The following is a 20852-nucleotide window of genomic DNA, read 5'->3' as shown; positions in this document are numbered from 1 at the left end:
GTCTAACTTAAGCCACCTAGGCAGGATTGCTCATCCCCAGTTCCTATGGAAAACAATGTTTGGTGAGACCAGAGACACAAATCTCCATAATACAGTGGGATCTGCTGGGACCAAGCAACTACTCTCTGCCTAAGAGAAAACTCATGAAGCTCAGCTAGAACAAATCCACTTTCCATAGAGCCAGAAACAATTGCCAATTAGTAATGTACTCGCCTTTCCAGTACATCTATGTCTGTATTTATGCCAGGGAAAATACCAACCGGCCTGGTTCCCTTGCAAGGGCAAAGTTATTCGTAGGAAAGCCTTTTGTATGAGGAAGTCTCCCTGTGCTATGACCCGCAACTGTTGAGAAGGGCCAGCCAGATTCTCATATGGAAAGACCAGAATCCACTCATCCAGAATGGTCAAGAGGCCATGTTTAGGATTTACTGTTGCACACACTCTCTATCCCATCATACCTCCAACAAAGCTGTCCTCAAATTAACACCAGCCGTGCACAAAATGTGAACAATTACACAAGAAGACACACAGAAGATCTAAGTGGAAAATGGCAGCTGCTGAATCTGACTAACCTGTCTATTCCATGAAATGATGAGCAGGGATTTATCAGATGGAAGAATCAGCAGCTAAAAGAAGGGTTAGCAATGCAGGACTCTGATAGGGCTTTTTGGAAACAACATTTATTGTGAAATAAATGAAAAGAATTCTTCTTTTTTCAGAGAAGAATGAAAAAAGGCGGTGAGGAGTACTATATCCTATTACATAGAAGATTAAATAAAGGAAATCTCACCAAATTCATGGGAAAAAGTCAGATATATAATAAAAATACACATAATGATCTTGACTCAGAAAACAAAATAGGAATAAAGAAGTACTAGAAAGAACTTGCAGAGGAATGCATATCAGAATTTTGTAGAAAAAATATTCTTTGTGAAAGAACAATCTGAGAAAACCAATACAATGCAATTGAGGCTTTGAGGGTGGTATCTGATTATCTTATTTGAATGTAGATTTGTGGCCACTTAATTATCAGTGGTAGGAACTTGATACAAAACCCAAAAGAAATGAAGCAGAGAGTGCATTTTAGAGAATATTCCAGAGAAAGGGAAGAACATGAAGGATGTTTTAGTGACATGAGATCACATGATTGCCTCAGAGAACTATGTATTCAGTTTTCTCAGGTCTAGAAATTTCCTGGTGGTTTCTGTGTCCATTTGCCTTAGCAACCTCTAATAATAGTTTAAAATACAAAATTTTAGCTTTCCTGTGATGTAAAGCACTAAGCCGTCCCTGAGCTGAGTGAGATCCACAGAAGCTTGAACAATATCTGTAGCCTGAGGAGGCTGTGGGGCAGCTTTCTGTCATCTATGTGTGCCCAGGAGTGTGCTGTTTTCTCACATCTCACAGAGAGCAGAAACCATCTCTATCGCACCAAAAATTTAGCTAAATATGAAAATATCTGTCCACACAAATCACAAGAGATGAAAATAGGGCATAAATAGATCCAGAGATATTGACCATCCTCACTGCTGGCTGTAGCGTCACTGCTTACACACACATAAACAGAAATAAATAGCACAGTGGAAAGCGGATGATAGTCTTACCTAAAAGATTGAAACTCTAATGATTTCTAAGGTTCAATTATGACACAGTGATGATGGCTTGGACACAGTCCCTTCAAAACCATTGTTCAAGTCACAGTTGTACCTTTTAAAAATAAGACACTAACAACATATCCGACCCAACCCATCCCTCTGGGCTAGAGTATCAAAGAAAAATAAGGGATACACCTGACCTGCAGTGAGCAAAGCAGAGCCCAGTCTCTGAGGTGGTGAGGTCCCCGCAGTGTGGAGCTGAAAGGTGTCATTGTTTTGCTTCTCTTCATAAAGGGAGCAGCCCCGTTCCTCCCAGCACAGTGTTGGGAGCAACTCCAGAGTCTCCTGCAAGATGCTGTTGATTCTGCTGTCAGTGGCCCTGCTGGCCCTGAGCTCAGCTCAGAACTTACATGAAGGTAAAACAGAAGGGGAAGAAGAGGTAGTGACTCTGCGTGGGGCTTAGGAGGGGATAATGGTAATTAGGGGGAAGAGAAGAGAATGAAAACCCAGATGGGGCTGAAAAGTTTTCAGGCCTGGGATCAGGAGACCGATTGCACCCTCATTCCACACTAAGGGTTTCTAATTTATTTAACGTACAATGAAATCCATTAAAGAATTTGTTCCAGGGGAATGAGAAGGTAAGATTTGCATTTATAGAGAGATATGATTGTGCTGTGAAGGATGCAGTGGAAAATGCAAGGCAGATTCAGGCAAGTCCAGCTGTGAACAACCTATACTGATCTCAGTAAGTATAGAGGGATGATGGTGTCCTTGCTGTGCAGTGAATCAGCATCGATGATGGAGATAAATACACATCAGAGACACTGAAGAGACAGAGAATTGGATGGAACACTTGTTTCTGTCTCACTAGAGATACAGAAATATCAGAGCCAATCATTGTCATTTTTCTCTCCCCTACATGAGGTATTTCAATGTGCTGGGAGTGGTATGGGTAAGATTGTATTGCAATGATTATTTCTGGTTATGCCAATTGAGAAAGCATGCATACAGAAGCAATGTATTTCTAGTAGGTGGAGGGCATAAGAATACCAAACTATCACATTGAAGTCCCTGGCATGTGTAAACTAAATTAGCATTAAGTCCTGAGGATGGTAGGGAGGGAAAAAAGGGGCTCTTCTATGTTGAGTTCAGGGCTGCTGCTCTGTCCTAAGAACCCTGCCTCCCCTTACACCTTCCTTCCTTTCAGCTGCTTCACAGACAGTGGCTGACGAGTTAACTTAGGAGATGCATGGGGTGTGGTGAGAAGACCCTTTTCCCTGTAGAACACTTGTGAGTCTTGAAAGATTCCAGATGTAACTTTTCCCATCGTCCTGTGCTTCTCTTCTAGATGTCAGCCAGGATGAATCTCCCTCCCTAATATCAGGTAAATCCCAATTCGTTCTCAATCTGTTTTGACTGTCTTTTTCTGCTGATGAATGGATCAGCTCTCCAGTGTCTTCTTATCAACATTAACCTTTCAGGAATTGATGAATATTAGTGCCCCTAATAATACAGGCAATCTTCCTGCAACCCTGATTCTGGGGACCGTGAGCAGGCCACAAAATTGAATGGCAGAAATGCTTAGCTTAGATATCAGCAGGAGTGGGTTGTCTCATTCTCCGACCAGGAGTGCCTGCTGGGAGATGACAGACAAATGGGCAGCATCCTCATTCTGACTCCTCTTTATACTGAGAGTCCCCCAACTGCTTTGTTCTTCCCTAGCGTTCTATTCCAGAGTTCTATGTCTTCACCGAAAATGCAAAGAAATTAGTGTCTTGGTCCCATTTTTGTGCGTTTCCCCCTCAGCTTTTTACCCTAGCTGATCAAAATTTACTGTCACTATTCAGTGAATCTTGTGTGGGCTTTTACTCTGCCTTTCTCTTCTCTCTTTCTCCTCCAGAACATCAACAAGGACAACCCCAACAAGGAGGCAAGAAGCCCCAAGGTCCCCAGTCTCCTCCAGGAAATGCACAAGGACCACCCCAACAAGGAGGCAAGAAACCTCAAGGTCCCCCACCTCCAGGAAAGCCACAAGGACCCCCCAAACAAGGAGACAAGAAACCTCAAGGTCCCCCACCTCCAGGAAAGCCACAAGGACCACCCCAACAAGGAGGCAACAAACCTCAAGGTCCCTCACCTCCAGGAAAGCCACAAGGACCACCCCAACAAGGAGGCAACAAACCTCAAGGTCCCCCACCTCCAGGAAAGCCACAAGGACCACCCCAACAAGGAGGCAACAAACCTCAAGGTCCCCCACCTCCAGGAAAGCCACAAGGACCACCCCAACAAGGAGGCAATGCCCAGCAGGCTCAGCCACCTCCTGCTGGAAAGCCCCAGGGACCACCATCCCCTCCTCAAGGGGGCAGACCCGCCGGACCTCCCCAGGGACAGTCTCCCCAGTAATCTAGGATTCAATGACAGGTATGATTCCAGTTGATTCTTCACCAAATGCTCTAATTGCTACAGGTCTCCAGCTTTCCTGTGCCAGAGATACAACTAAAAGCCCAGTCATATCGTTTTGTCATAGAACCCATTTCTAAAGATTTGTGTTCAGATATTCTGGAAATGGGTAACAAGGCCGTGTATTTGTAACAAGCTCTTTAAGGAATTCCCATGTTGAGAAGCACTATTCCTAATAATCTGTTTTAAATGGTATTGGCAATGAGGAAGTAGTACCATGTTCACTCTGGCACTCTGTTTTCTGTGCACACACTCAGAGACCTCCCACTTAGAATTTTCACCTGAGCACTGTTTGCTCACTACTGCCTCACTCCAGCCTCTCTAGTCCAGTATTCCTGCCAAGTGGTCCCTGAAGTTTCAGCAGCTAAATGGTGTCTCATTTTTTAAATTCTTACTTTCCAGTTAAGTACGTGATTAAGCTTACCACAAATATCTAATGGAATGGAAACATATGAAGCTAAATTTAAAGACACAACTCATCCTACGTGGCTTCCTTTCTTCAGAAAACTACCACTGTTAACTTTAGGGCATCTTCTCTTTGAAGTATTTATGTGTACATGGACAATTAGAATATTTTCCCCCCAGAAGTAATGCCATAATTTATACGCAGGTACATATGTTAGTCATTTAAAAAATACATTTCTTTCAACATTTCCACATGAGTTTATGAAGCTAAGTAGATCTCTTCAGTGGTTATCTGTTTGTTTTTACAATTTTATGCCACTCCATTATGTGGCTAGTTTGTGATTTCTTTAACCAATCCCTGTCACTTGACAGTGAGGGTGGTTTCAGCTTCTCACTATTATAGAATGTGTTCCAGTTACCATCCGTGTAAATATATCCCTGAACAAACTCAGCAGCAAGTAATAACAAGCTATGATTGGTCTTATCTCTTCATCACATAAGGAAAAATTTGGAGCACATTTTGTGCAAGGGAAGGGCATCAAAAGAGGGAGCACACAAAAACTTAGGAAGGAAACACAGGAGGTAGAAGGGATGAGGAGAGAGGGGATGGGCTCTCATGTACTCTACTGCAGTAACTCCGGGGAGGAATTAGACATTTCCTGCCATGTCAAATCTGGTCTATGAACATCCTTGTCTGTTTGTTTCAGGAAGTGAAAAAGAAGATGACAGTGATTTAAATGATTCAAATGCCATGACATTGGACGAAGGTGGTCGTAGCTCTAACTTCAATATACCAATAAAATAATCAGCTTGCAATTTCTGATTGTGGTGTCTGTTTCTTAATGTTTGTGAATGTGGGGTATGAGGACCAAGAAGACATTATAAGAACATCTAGGAACCATTCTCCTTGATGCTCCAGGAAGCTTCCCTCCTGCTTAATCCTAATTTAGCCAGCTGCCATGAAAAAAGGTTTTACTGTTTCTCTACTTTCCTGTTTTCTATTATTTCCCTCCCCCTCTCAACCCGAGATGGAGTTTTTTTTCACCCAGGCTGGAGTGCAGTGGCACAATTTTGCCCACTGCCCCTTGCATCTCCTGGCTTCAAGCTATTCTATTGCCTCAGCCTTCCAAGTATCTGAGGTTATAGGTGCCCACCATCATGCATGGCTAATTTTTGTATTTTTAGTGTTTTGTATTTTTGTATTTAGTATTTTAAAATTTTAGTATTTTGTATTTTTATTTCCTCATCCTCCCACTTCCAATGTTTTCTTATGCACACATTATAGATGCCTTTATTCTTTTCACTTCCAGTCTGTGAAGGTCATGTGTTTCCTCCATTCCACCCATTTAGGGGTCAATTCTCAGTCCAGCATCTCCTTGACCTCTTGGCAGTTTAACACCATTGATCCTACCCTTCTTTTGGGAACACTCTGTCAATCTTTCCAGGAACCTCTTCCTCTCTCCTAAGGCTTCTCCTACCTCTGCCTCTTCCCTCCTACAGCTACAAAGTTCTCCCTCTTCCAACTCTTTTTTGTCTTGATAAAGAATTCATCTAATTAATTAGCAAACTAGGATTTTTTTGTTGACTCTTCTCTTTTCCTCTTTCATCACATTACATCTTGTCTAATAAGCTATGTTATCATTGTGAAGTTCAAGCTTCAAAGTAATTTCCTACTGCAGCCTGTTTCATTACTTTCATCTTTATCAGCCCATCTAAGCAAGCCTCATTTGCAGTTTACACCAAAGAGTTCTATTCATTTCCCAACAGTCAATTACTCACCTTGGCCATATAAAATTATATTACTTTTCTATGTTTTCCAGTTGATTGCTAGCAGTTTTACTTTGTAAGAACCAGATGCTATTTTTTTTTTTTTTCTTGAGACAGAGTCTTGCTCTGTTTCCCAGGCTGGAGTGCAGTGGCAAATTCTTAGCTCACTGCAACCTCTGCCTCCTAGGTTCAAGCGATTCTACTGCCTCAGCCTCCCGTATAACTGGGATTACAGGGGCATGCTACCACAGCCAGCTAATTTTTTTGCATTTTTAGTGGAGTTGGGGTTTCACGAAGTTGGCCAGGTTTGTCTCAAACTCCTGACCTTGTGAGCCGCCTCCCTCGCACTCCCAAAGTGCTGGGATTACAGATGTGAGCCACCGTGCCCAGCTGCGAATTTTTACCTATGCTAAAGTGCTATGTATTGCCCCCTAACTCTCTGTGGAATTGGGGGATGTTCTACACCTAATTCATTCTGCTATGGCCACACTGGTCGTTGTCTTCTTTTTATGGCAGGATATAGAAGCATTATGCTTAGATTTTCTGTTAATTAAAATAAATATATTGCAGAAATAAAAGTTTGATTTTGTTACTCAGATTATGTAGTGCTTACGTCATGGCATTATGGCACTCATCGCTCAAATAACAAACACTGCATTTATTAATACCTCATTATACAATCCCTCTGCCTCCTATACTCCCACGTATTCATTGTCTATCATTTCACTCTGGGATGCAAGGCTGGTTCAACATACGCAAATCAATAAATGTAATCCAGCATATAAACAGAACCAAAGACAAAAACCACATGATCATCTCAATACATGCAGAAAAGGCCTTTGACAAAATTCAACAGCCCTTCATGCTAAAAACGCTCAATAAATTCGGTATTGATGGAACGTATCTCAAAATAATAAGAGCTATTTATGACAAACCCACAGCCAATATCATACTGAATGTGCAAAAACTGGAAGCATATCTTTTGAAAACTGGTACAAGACAGGGATGCCCTGTCTCACCACTCCTACTCAACACAGTGTTGGAAGTTCTGGCTAGGGAAATCAGGCAGAGAAAGAAATAAAGGGTATTCAGTTAGGAAAAGAAGAAGTCAGATTGTCCCTCTTTGCAGATGACATGATTGTATATTTAAAAAAACCCCATTGTCTTAGCCCAAAATCTCCTTAAGCTGATAAGCAACTTCAGCAAAGTCTCAGGATACAAAACTAATGTGCAAAAATCACAAGCATTCTTATACACCAGTAAGAGAAAAACAGAGAGCCAAATCATGAATGAACTTCCATTTGCAATTGCTCCAAAGAAAATAAAATACCTAGGAATCCAACTTACAAGGGATGTAAAGGACCGCTTCAAGGAGAACTACAAACCACTGCTCAGTGAAATAAAAGAGGACACAAACAAATGGAAGAATATACCATGCTCATGGATAGGAAGAATCAATATCGTGAAAATGGCCATACTGCCCAAGTTAATTTATAGATTCAATGCCATTCCCATCAAGTTACCAATGAGTTTCTTCACAGAATTGGAAAAAACTGCTTTAAAGTTCATATGGAACCAAAAAGGAGCCCGCATTGCCAAGACAATCCTAAGTCAAAAGAACAAAGTTGTTATATAATTTGAATTCAGGCAATGTGACGCTTCCAAATTTGTTTATTTTGCCTAGGATTGCTTTGAGTCTTTTGACTCTTATTTTTTGCTTGCATGAGTAATTTTGGATTTTTTTATTTTTACCAGTTCTTTGAAAAATGACATTGATATTTTGATAAAGATTGAATCTCTTGAATTTTTTGGACACTACAGTTGGCGTTCTTAACATTCTTTCAGCATGCCAAGTTTGTTCCTAACTTTATCAGGCATGTGTTTGCATTTTATTCAAGTATGCTCACATCTTACCACCTTAAAGCCTTCTTTGAATACACAGAACCCCTTATTCTCCTAAACCTGCTTTAATTATTTATCAAATCATTGTCACTCTGAGATAGTCTTATGCAATATCCCTACTATCTAATATGAGCGCTCTTAAGTAGTCCCCACCACATTATATCAGGATTGGTTTCTATGACCAAGAAAATATGGCAGAAATGGTGGTATATTACCACTGAGATTAAGTTTTAGTAGAAACTGTGGCTCCATCTTTTATTTTTCAATTTTCTCTTTCTCTGTGTCTCTCTCTCTTCCTCTGTCTCTTTCTCTCAGACATCACTTGCACTGGGAACATCCAGCTGACATGTGAAGCAGCTCTATGGAGGGAATCTCTAAACATCTCTCCCCTTGGGGGCAACAGAAGAGTAGACACCTACAGAGAAGGTGGAAAAGTCTCCCACCTCCAATTCTTCAGTCCCCACCTGACGTCTAAAACAAGCCACTCTAGAGTTGATTTCAATATGGAGACCAGAGAAATTCCCATTTCTCCCTTTACATAGGATAATGCTTATCCTGAGTTACTGTCTACCTGTTTTTTGGTTTTCTTCTGTGAAACACATGCTAGCATAGCTTCAGCATATGAGAAGTAAACTATATGAAGATTTTTTCATGCTGCCAGATGTGTAATGTGACCTTCACACTTAAATGATTACCTGAGTGGATATAGGATTCTAGTTTGATTGTTATTTTTACGTGGAGTTTTTAAACCCCTCTTCCACCACAGCAGCAAAGAACCATCTTGGAAGCAAAGAGAAGCCCTCACGAAACACTGAATCTGTTGATGCCCTAATCTTGGACTTCCTGGTGTACAGAATGTTGGGAAAGAAATTTCTGTTCTTTAATCATGACCCAGTCTGCAGTCTTGTTAGAGTACTAGAAATGGACTAACATACAACCCCATCTGAGTTCTAATTAGTAAACATACATCTAAAAACCAAAACAAAATGAAACAACAGCAAAACAATAGGGTTGGACTGTCTTCTGACTTCTATTTTTCCATTTAGTTTCTGATTCTCTACATCTTCTCTATGACTGCTTTTCCAAAGTGGCATCTTCAAGATCTTTCTTATCCATAAGATTTAATTAGATATAAGTTGACGTAGGCCTTTTTCATTGATTGTGTTGGGCACTCTGTATTTCAAGAATAGGTCTCCTATGTTGGGCCCCGCAGTTGAGAGTGGGCCCCACACAAATACCAAAGTCAAAGGCGTTGTTCATTCCTTTTATCCTCATTAGTTAGTATTTTAAAAGTTCAGCCACAAATAAAACATAGAAATTATAGGAGCAGGCACAGGCCGAGCTAAATGCTCTTCCAGGACTGCTTGCTCAGGGGAAGAATTTGAAAAAACAATAAATTCACTGTTTCTACTCCATGGCACCAGAGGAAAAATGGGATGCTTCTCTGTAAAGAGAATCAACTGAATTAGAGTAAGTGGTACTTCATCAAATCCTGGATGACTATCTTCACACATACTACTGAAACAAATAGTTGAGAAGAGTAAGGTTACGTATCCTGTCTGTGGGAGGAAAACATGGGTGTCCCAAAGATGTTCACATTCTAAGGAGTATATTTTGTGTAACGATTAAAGGAAAGACATGACTGGAGAATTCTGTGTACATATTTATAGGATTTAGGAAGAAACGTATTTATTCAGGAAAAGAGTTTTTATTACCTCATCTTCAAGGTTTCAGGGCAAGTTTTACCTTACCAATTTCCTATCACTTGTACCTGAGTTTCTTTTTGTGGACCTAGTTTCTTCTGACTTTCTTGGAGGTAAATAAATATATAAGTAAATAGCAACAAAGTGGGCGAGTACAGTAAGCAGGAACAGAGGCTCTGAAGACCTGCTGCCATCTATACCACTTATTATTATTTTAATAACTTTGGCGTGTGCCTCACTCAGCTCTTCTATAAACCTGAGATGGTAGTAAAAAGTATTCTTACCTAATAAGCTGGTTCTGAAGATTAAATGGCATATAGTAAACACTTAAGAAATATTTTTACTATAATCAGCCATAGCTACAATATGTTCATAGAGTATGAATACCCTAAAATAATTGTGAAATATGTGTTTATAAGAGAAAACATAATATCAAAATATATCAACCAGTGTCATAACTATGTAACCAGGATTTCATGGATTCATGAACCCCTCCCAGACCACAGGGACTTCATGAATTTACTCGATCACATCACAAGTCTGTCCACTCTGTTAATGTTCATCTCTCCTGGGACACAACCCTCTTGTGTTACAGTCAAGCTAATTCAAGATGAAGTTGAGGAAGATTCTGCTTTCTGTCCAATTCAAAGAATCCCCCCATTTCAATAAAGAGAAAGTCATGTGAGTATGAAGAAGCTGACATATGAAATTCAAATGTGATTACTAGTGTAATAAAAAACTGTGGTGGATGGGACGCACAAATGTGATATGGTCTAATTTTCATCTGTAAAAGGTCACTCTGGCTATTGTGGGGAGAGCTGATATGCGATGTAACAAGAATGTTACCAAGACTTGCTGAAGTCTATTAACATCTTCCTGCAGAGAGAATCATGGCATGAGCCACAGCCCTGTAGTAGAGAATATGCAAGTGTTTATATTGCCGTGTATTTGGAGGTGAGCCCGCTGGATTTGCTCATGGACTGCACTTCGATGAGAGAAAGGCAGACATGATTCCAATATATCTGAACAACAAAATGAAACTGCTGTCGTGGACTGAGAAGACATTGGGTAGTGCTATGGGCTGAATTCTGTTTTCCCTTATTTATATGATGAAAGTCTTCACTCCCAGTTTCTCAGAATATGTGCATATTTCGAAGTAAGAACTGAAATGTGTGGATTCACTTAAAATGAGGCTGTTATGGGGGCACATAGTCCAATCTGATAGATGTCCTTATAAGAAGAGGACATCTGCATGCACAGAGAGACACTAAATATCCACATGCACCAAGGCTGCCCCTTTTTGAGGACATAGCAAGAAGACAGACGTCTAGAGGCTAAGGAAAGAGGCCTCAGAAACACTGAACCTGTTGACACCATGATCACAATGCAAATGTGAATAAATGAATTTCTGTTGTTTAAGACACTACTCTGTGGTAATTGCTTAGGTAAGCACAATAAAAGAGAGAGGCCACAGACTTGGTTTCTCTTCCTTTCCTTCCTCTCACATGCCACTGTGACTCCATCCTGTGTCTCTCAGTACTCCTTCCCCACTCTCACAGAACCAAGTACAATGATGATTTGAGCAGTTATAAGCAATTTGAGTCCCTAGCCTAATAGATATCTTGCAATATGTTGGGAGGAGTGTATAGGACCTTCAGTCCTCCTTGGGTCAGTGATATCTCAGGCCCAGCCCGAATCCTTAACAGAACTGAGATCTGAGTAGAGGAAATGAAGTAATAAATGAGATATGGACTAAGTGTCTTCATGCAAGTAAGCAAGACACATTTACTTTGAAATTCAAGCAGTGCAGACACTGCTCAAGTCTCAGCTGAATAAACACCCGAATTATAAATTTTCCCAATGACCTGTAACAGCTTTGGGAGATCTTTAATCCTTCTATCTCCTGTTATCTGTGGAAGAGAGTCAAAATTAAAGTCTCATTTGCAAAGTGTGTTTTAATTCTAACAGCTAATACTTGGGTTTCAACCATTTCCCAATCCTAATCATTAGTGAGCAACATAAAGGGGGAATATTGAGAATATTTATTGACCAATTGTCATACATTTTTGTCAGCATGTCAGATATCAGTATGTCTTTTTTACATTATTAACTGAAGAATAATGGATGCCCTTTACAGACATGATGACATTATGAAACAAAAGGAAACCCAAAGGAACCAAATGAGGATTGTAATGTGGATGCCTAATGATTTCCATCGGAACTCTCACACAATGGCCCTGTTTAATGAGAGAATTGAGCAGGAGCACTGTTGCGGTGAAGGACTCTGCTGAAGCTCCCCCAGGAATTTCTCTACTAAAGCTTGGGCTTTCTCACCCTATTCTCAGTTTAAGCAGATATTGCTATTCTTTTGCCCTCCACAAAGTCAACCAGAAAAATGCCTCATGCTTCCCAATAAACTCTTGCCATGAGATTTGCACTTACCTTATCAACTTTTGCTTTGACTGGACTTTTCCACCTCTTGGTAGCTATTTCTTTGACTGTATTTGTTTTCTTGATTGTACTGGTAAAGGCAGGTTGCTTCTCCTGTTACAATTCCTTCAAAAAAATGCTTCAAGATCTCGTTCCCCTTATTTAAAATTTCATGGAAAGTTCTACTACTCTCTGCAGCTTATCTTTTTGTCATAGTTTCGGCATTCATTGAGTGAAAAATTTCCTCAACATTAATTACTCAATTAGAATCAGGTAAGGAGAACCAATTGAGAATTTTGTAGTGTTGGCTTTTGTTTGTTCTGTTAATTACTGGTTGTCTTCTAATAGGGTATAAACAATATGAATTTTATTCATGCAATTTGATATGAATCCTCTGTCTCTATGGGCTTTAGGTCCAACCTTGTCTTATCCCTTCTTGAAATGAGTTACTTACTTGTGAACTGCCAATTTTTTTGGCCATTATCCCCATCAGTGTTTCAGAAAGCATCACTGATTTTACCTTCTTTCTTATTTATTTATTTATTTATTTATTTATTTATTTATTTTATTATTATATTTTAAGTTCTAGGGTACATGTGCATAACGTGCAGGTTTGTTACATATGTATACTTGTGCCATGTTGCTGTGCTGCACCCATCAACTCGTCAGCACCCATCAACTCGTCATTTACATCAGGTATAACTCCCAATGCAATCCCTCCCCCCTCCCCCCTCCCCATGATAGGCCCCGGTGTGTGATGTCCCCCTTCCCGAGTCCAAGTGATCTCATTGTTCAGTTCCCACCTATGAGTGACAACATGCGGTGTTTGGTTTTCTGTTCTTGTGATAGTTTGCTAAGAATGATGGTTTCCAGCTGCATCCATGTCCCTACAAAGGACACAAACTCATCCTTTTTGATGGCTGCATAGTATTCCATGGTGTATATGTGCCACATTTTCTTAATCCAGTCTGTCACTGATGGACATTTGGGTTGATTCCAAGTCTTTGCTATTGTGAATAGTGCCGCAATAAACATACGTGTGCATGTGTCTTTATAGCAGGATTTTACCTTCTTCTACCCAAGTTTCACCATGAAGTTCACGTTTATACTCTCTTTAATTTTAGAAGAATTCATGTTGCTCTCATAGGGGATCTTTTGAACCTGCTCTTATTTTTCTTGATGTCTCAAGTAACTCCTGCTGAGACATGTTATAGCATGGCAATATGAGTTTATTTTGGTGCAAAAAAAAAACTGGAATCTATTCTTTTTTTTAACATAATATACTTTTTCCATGAACATTTTACAGACCCAAGGCATTGCAGGAAGGCTTCCTAACACAATAAGGTTTGCTACTGGTAACTTTGATTTTTCCAGGTGACTGGGTAGATTGATATTTTGTTTTTCTCCTGGCATATACTGGATGAGGAGTTCTTTTTGTTTAGATTTCTTGTGAGCTATGAATAAAAATGTTGGTCACTTAAAATGGTATCCACAATTTAGCCAATGTCTCCTGAGAAAAGTGTATGTAAGCATGCATGAAAAAGCACTTCATGATCCTCATGGCCAGTGATTTTTTCATTTGTTTATACATGAAATTGGCTCGGTGCAGGGGATCATACCTGTAATCCCAGCACTTTGGGAGGTCCAGGCGGGTGTATCACGAGGTCAGGAGTTCAAGACCAGCTTGGCCAAGATGGTGAAACCCCGTCTGTGCTAAAACTACAAAAATGAGGCAGGTACAGTGACAGTCTCCTGTAATTCAAGCTACTAGGGGGCTGAGGCAAGAGAATCGCTTGAACCCAGGTAGCAGAGGATGCAGTGACTAGAGATAGCACCACTGTACTCCAGCTTGGGTGACAGAGGGAGACTTCATCTAAAAAAAAAAAAAAAAAGGAAGAAGAAGAAATTAATCATCTGCATGACTAATTATATACAAAGATGAATAGCAGGGGAATGCAGAAACCTATGTCACTGTGCTTATGATTTAGAAACACATTTAGAGAAATAGTTTTGTTTGTGTTTTTTCACTTTACCTGGCCATGTCTTAAGAAAAGCTTTTCTTTAATCAGGTACTAAAACTGGTACCTAAGTTTGTTCTCTGGATCTAATTTCTTCTCACTTTCTTGAAAATAAGCAGATATGTTAATAAATGCTAAAAGCAGTGGAGAAAAGGATGCAAGAATTGAGGCTCTGGAGACTGACCGCCATCTGCACCACTTACTCCTTTATCACAGTCTTGGCATGTGCTTCTGTCATCTCATCTACAAAAAGGGAGATAGTAACAAAAATTATTACTACCTAATAAGATGGTTCTGAAGATTATATGGCACATAGTCAATGCTTGATAAATATTGCCTATTATAATCCGTCATGCTACAACAGGCTTGTGGAATATGAACGCACTAATATAATTGTGACAGTTATGTTTATGAAGACTCAACTGTAAGTCAAAATATGAGATCCAATATCGTAATAGTGTAGTCAGAATTTTTAGAAAAATTTAAGCAAAGTATACTTCGTAGAGACAATTGTGTTGAATTGTTAATTATATCATCATAATGTTTAGATGATTAAATGGGCACAATTGTTCCAAGCAGAGGCACTCCTCTTAGACCACAGGAACTCAATGCAATTCACTCACTGTCAGCACAAGTTTATCCACTCTGTCCATGTTCATCTTCTGGGCAAACCACTCTTTAGTTGTTCTAGACAAACCAGTGCATTATAAAGTTGAAGAAAATTCTTCTTTCAGTCCCATGCATAGAACTCCTCAGTCTTTGAGAATGACACATGCGGGTGTGAAAAAACTTAGTTGTGAACTTTACAAGATCTTACTAAAAGGAAAATTAGGAAAACTTAGAGGATATTAAGGAAGAAGGTAATGTCTAATTTCTATTATTAAAAGCTCACACTGGCTATTGTGAGGAGAAGTGATATGGAATGTGGTGGGAGCAGGAAAGTTACTAAGGCCAGCTAGCGGCTATTCTAGTCCTCCAGGAGAGAGGGTCATGCCACAATCAGAGTCTTGTATTAGAGATTATGAAAGGGGTCATCTTGGGATGTATTTTGAGGTGGAGCCCACTGTATTTGCTTATATGCAGTGCTTGGCGGAGAGTGAAAAGTAAAAAGTGACTCCTATGTTCTTGAAAACTCTGTAAAAATATTATTGTCTTAGTAAAGATTAGGAGGTATCATGGGCTGCATTCTTTTTACCCAAATTTTTATGTTGAGGTCTTATCTTTGTACCTCAGAATATGAATGTGTTTGGAAACAATGTCTTTTTTACAGAGGTAATTAAATGAAAATCAGGCTATTCAGATGGTCCCAATCTAATCAGACTGGTGTTCTTATAAGAAAGGAAGTTTTGGCCACACCGAGGGGCAGCAGGGGTGCATGTGTACAGGAAACTCATGTGTGAAGACAAAACAAAAAAATAGCCAAGACAAAACAAAATAAATAGCCAAGTCAAAGTGAATAAGAAACATCTTAGAATAACTGAACCTGTTAACATTTTGATTACGGACTGTGAGCCTCCAGAACTGAGAGGAAGTCAATTTCTATTGTTTAAATTACACAGGTGGGGTATTTTTTTAAGAGAGACATAAGAAACTATGTCAGGGGAGAGCAGTTTTAGGATGTGGAATCAAGACTCTTGTTTAGGACATGTTATGTTTGCATCCATATTAGAAAGCAAATGGATTGCTGAGAGCTTCAACTGACTGAAAGGTGCATGAGCTCCTGCTGCATATCTGCTCCTCACTTTGACCCCATCCGCACTCACTAATGGGGTCTCTTTAAGCTCTTCTTTCACCTCTGTTTTATTTGTGTGTGGAAAGTTCATAGCTAATATTTATTCTTCCCTAATACACCAATCTCTTTCACTCATTGCTGACATTGGAAAATGTCAGAGAAAGGCCCTGATCTGAGTGATATTTGAAGGCAATGCCTGCTATCTTCCTGTACTCACCAAGCCAAGGGGGAGTCTTTCACCAGGACACCACTTCTACAGCAACCTATGCAATGAGGCAAGTCTGCAAAGCACTCCCCTCTGCTCTTTCCCTCTGATCTTCCTTTCCTACCAGAAGGTCCACCATAAGTCACTAGGCAGGACCATTCATCTCCAGTTTTTCTGTCCAAATGGTGTGTGTAGAAACCAATGACCATCATCCCAGTAGTAATAGCATACCTGATAGGCTAAGCAACTACTCTCTGCCCCCTATAAAGCACATAAAGTCAAGCTACAACTGTTTTATTATTGCACGGCCAAAGAAGAATTGCCAACTGGTAATATATTTCCTCTTTAGCAAACATCCCTAATATTCCAGAGGGGGTGAGGGAGGAAAATAACAATCTGGCTCATTACCAGCCAATGGCAGAGTAACCTGCAACAAACCCCATTGTATGAGGAGGGCTTCCAATAACATAAGGGGTCTTCAAACTGTTTGTGGAAAATATATATTATTTTTTAAAATTATGCATGGATACAAGCATTTTTTGCACCAAAACATATTTATACTAACTTGCTACAACATGTCTGAACAGGATGTGGGTCAGTCACTAACATGGTTGAGGAAGCAGTTTGAAAACAGCCTCTATCAGAGCAACAAAACTTCCACTAAGATTGTAGGAGAACAAATATCAAGGTTATGGTGAAGCTTGTGTGGAGGGATGGTGACATCACTGATGCATTTGGAAATATTTGTGACCAAGTAAATCAGACCTTCACAAATGGATAACTTACCTTAAGAAGCGATGTGAGGAGATCGTTCCAAGATGGCTGAATCAGAACAGCTCCAGTGTACAGCTTCCAGCATGAGCGACGCAAAAGACAGTTGATTTCTGAATTTCCAACAGAGGTACTGGGTTCATCTCATAGGGACTCGTTGGACAGTGGGTGCAGCCCATGGAGTGTAAGCCAAAGCAGGGCAGGACACCACCTCACCCAGGAAGCACAAGGGGTTGGGGAATTCCCTTTCCTAGCCAAGGGTAGATGCGACAGACAGTACCTGGAAAATCAGGACACTCCCACCCTTATACTGTGGTTTTTCAATGGTCTTAGCAAAGGGCATACCAGGAGATTATATCTCATGCCTGGCTCAGCGGGTACCACGCCCACAGTGTCTTGCTCACTGCTAGCACAGCTGTTCTAGATCCAACTGTGAGGCAGCAGGGAGGCTTGGGGAGGGGTGTCCACCATTGCTGAGGCTTTACTAGGTAAACAAAGAGGCCAGGAAGCTCGAACTGGGTGGAGCCCACCCCAGTTCAAGGAGGTCTGCTTACCTCTGTAGACTCCACCTCTGGGGGCAGGGCATAGCTGAACAAATGGCAGCAGAAACTTCTGCAGTCTTAAATGTCCCTGTCTGACAATTTTGAAGAGAGAAGTGGTTCTCCCAGCATGGAGTTTGAGATCTGAGAACGGACAGACTGCCTCCTCAAGTGGATCCCTAATCCCTGGGTAGCCTAACTGGAAGACACCTCCCAGTCGGGGCCGATTAAAAACTAATACAGTGAGGTGCCCATCTGAGATGAAGCTTCCAGGATCAGGAAGCAACACTGGCCGTTATGAAATATTTGCTGTTCTGCAGCCTCTGCTGGTGATACCCAGGAAAACAGGGTCTGGAGTGGACCTCCAGAAAACTCCAACAGACGTGCAGCTGAGGGTCCTCATTGTTAGAAGGAAAACTAACAAACAGAAAGGAATAGCATCAACATCAACCAAAAGGACATCCACATAAAAACTCCATCTGTAGGTCACCATCATCAAAGTCCAAATGTAAATAAAACCACAAAGATGGGGAGAAACCAGAGCAGAAAAGCTGAAAATTCTGGAAACCAGAGCACCTCTTCTCCTCCAAAGGATCAGAGCTCCTCACCAGCAATGGAACAAAGCTGGATGGAGAATGATTTTGATGAGTTGACAGAAGTAGGCTTCAGAAGATCAGTAATAACAAACTTCTCTGAGCTAAAGGAGGATGTTCCAACCCATCGTAAGGAAGCTAAAAACCTTGAAAAAAGATTAGAAGAATGGATAACTAGAATAAATAGCATAGAGAAGATCTTAAATGACCTGATGGAGCTGAAAACCATGGCACGAGAGCTATGCGATGCATGTACAAGCTTCAGTAGCCGATTTGATCAAGTGAAAGAAAGGGTATCAGTGATTGAAGATCAAATGAATGAAATGAAGCGAGAAGAGAAGTTTAGAGAAAAAAGAGTAAAAAGAAGCGAATAAAGCCTCCAAGAAATATGAGACTAAGTGAAAAGACCAAATCTACACTTGATTGGTGTACCTGAAAGTGACAGGGAGAATGGAACCAAGTTGGAAAACACTCTTCAGGATATTACCCAGGAGAACTTCCCCAACCTAGCAAGGCAAGCCAACATTCAAATTCAGGAAATACAGAGACTGCCACAAAGATATTCCTTGAGAATAGCAACCCCAAGACACAAAATTGTCAGATTCACCAAGGTTGAAATGAAGGAAAAAATGTTAAGGGCAGCCAGAAATGTCAGGTTACCCATAAAGGGAAGCCCATCAGACTAAGAGCGGATCTCTCAGCAGAAACTCTACAAGCCAGAAGAGATAGGAGGCCAATATTCAACATTCTTAAAGACAAGATTTTTCAACCCAGAATTTCATATCCAGCCAAACTAAGCTTCATAAGTGAAGGAGAAATAAAATCCTTTACAGACAAGCAAATGCTGAGAGATTTTGTCACCAGCAGGCCTGCCTTACAAGAGCTCCTGAAGGAAGTACTAATCATGGAAAGGAACAACCGGTACCAGCAACTGCAAAAAGATACCAAATTGTAAAGACCATCGATGCTAGGAAGAAACTGCATCAACTAATGAGCAAAATAACCAGCTAACATCATAATGACAGCATCAAGTTCACACATAACAATATTAGCCTTAAAGGTATATAGGCTAAATGCCCCAATCAAAAGACACAGGCTGGCAAATTGAGTCAAGACCTATCAGTGTGCTGTATTCAGGAAACCCATCTCATGTGCAGAGACATACATAGGCTCAAAATAAAAGGATGGAGGAAGACCTTTTAAGCAAACTGAAAACAAAAAAATGCAGGGGTTACAATCCTAGTCTCTGATAAAACAGACTTTAAACCAACAAAGATCAAAAGAGATAAAGAAGGCCATTACATAATGGTAAAGAGATTAATTCAACAAGAAGAGATAACTATCCTAAGTATATATGTACCCAATACAAGAGCACCCAGATTCATAAGGCAAGTCCTTTGACACCTACAAAGAGACTTAGGTCCCCACACAATAGTAATGGGAGACTTTAACACCCCACTGTCAACATGAGACAGATCAACGAGACAGAAAGTTAACAAGGATATCCAGGACTTGAACTCAGCGCTGTACCAAGCGAACCTAATAGACAGTTACAGAATGCTCCACCCCAAATCAACAGAATATACATTCTTCTCAGCACCACATCACACTAATTCAAAAATTGACCATATAGTTGGAAGTAAAGCACTCCTCAGCAAATGTAAAAGAACAGAAATCATAACAAAGTGTCTCTCAGACCACAGTGCAATCAAATTAGAATTCAGGATTAAGAAACTCACTAAAAACCACACAACTACATGGAAACTGAATAAGCTGCTCCTGAATGACTACTAGGTAAACAACGAAATGAAGGCAGAAATAAAGATGTTCTTTGAAACCAATGAGAACAAGCCACAATGTACCAGAATCTCAGGGACACATTTAAAGCAGTGTGTAAAGGGAAATTTATAGCACTAAATGCCCAGCAGAGAAAGCAGGAAAGATCTAAAATCAACACCCTAACACACAATTAAATGAACTAGAGAAGCAAGAGTAAAAACATTCAAAAGCTAGCAGAAGGCAAGAAATAAATAAGATCAGAGCAGAACTGAAGGAGATAGAGAGATGAAAAACCCTTTTAAAAAATCAATGAATGCAGGAAGGCAAGAAATAACTAAGATCAGAGCAGAACTGAAGGAGATAGAGACAGGAAAAACCCTTTAAAAATTCAATGAACCCAGTAGCTGATTTTTTGCAAAGATCAACAAAATTGATAGACCGCTAGCAAGACTAATAAAGAAGAAAAGAGAGAAGAATCAAATAGATGCAATAAAAATGATAAAAGGGGTATCACCACCGTTCCCACAGAAATAATAACTACCATCAGAGGATACTATAAACACCTCTACGCAAATAAACTAGAAAATCTAGAAGAAATGGATAAATTCCCGGACAGATACATACTCCCAAGACTAAACCAGGAAGAAGTTGAATCCCTGAATAGATCAATAACAGGCTCTGAAATTGAGGCAATAATTAACAGCCTCTCAACCAAAAAAACTGCAGGACTAGATGGATTCACAGCTGAATTCTACTAGAGGTACAAAGCGGAGCTGGTACCATTCCTTCTGAAACTATTCCAATCAATAGAAAGAGAGAGAATCCTCCCTAACTCATTTTATGAGGCCAGCATCACCCTGATAACCAAAGCCTGGCAGAAACACAACAAAAAAAGAGAATTTTAGACCAATATCCCTGATGAACTTCGATGCAAAAATCCTCAATAAAATACT

General features: G+C 40.2%; 2 long non-coding RNA genes across 2 annotated transcripts in view; one reads left to right on the top strand and one right to left on the bottom strand.

Moving 5' to 3' along the window:
• LOC135966081 (uncharacterized) overlaps positions 1 to 20852 on the bottom strand; it is a 217079-nt gene that overhangs the window by 132195 nt on the left and 64032 nt on the right. The window lies entirely within an intron of this gene.
• Positions 3565 to 5273, top strand: LOC141408024 (uncharacterized). Its single transcript, XR_012420035.1, has 2 exons — positions 3565 to 4016; positions 5168 to 5273. It is a non-coding gene; the product is annotated as an uncharacterized lncRNA (long non-coding RNA).

The sequence above is a fragment of the Macaca fascicularis genome, chromosome 11, assembly GCF_037993035.2.
Source record: "Macaca fascicularis isolate 582-1 chromosome 11, T2T-MFA8v1.1".
NCBI classification, from domain to species: domain Eukaryota; kingdom Metazoa; phylum Chordata; class Mammalia; order Primates; family Cercopithecidae; genus Macaca; species Macaca fascicularis.
Note: the sequence above shows the minus strand (reverse complement) of the source record. Positions and strands in the feature narration are given on the sequence as shown.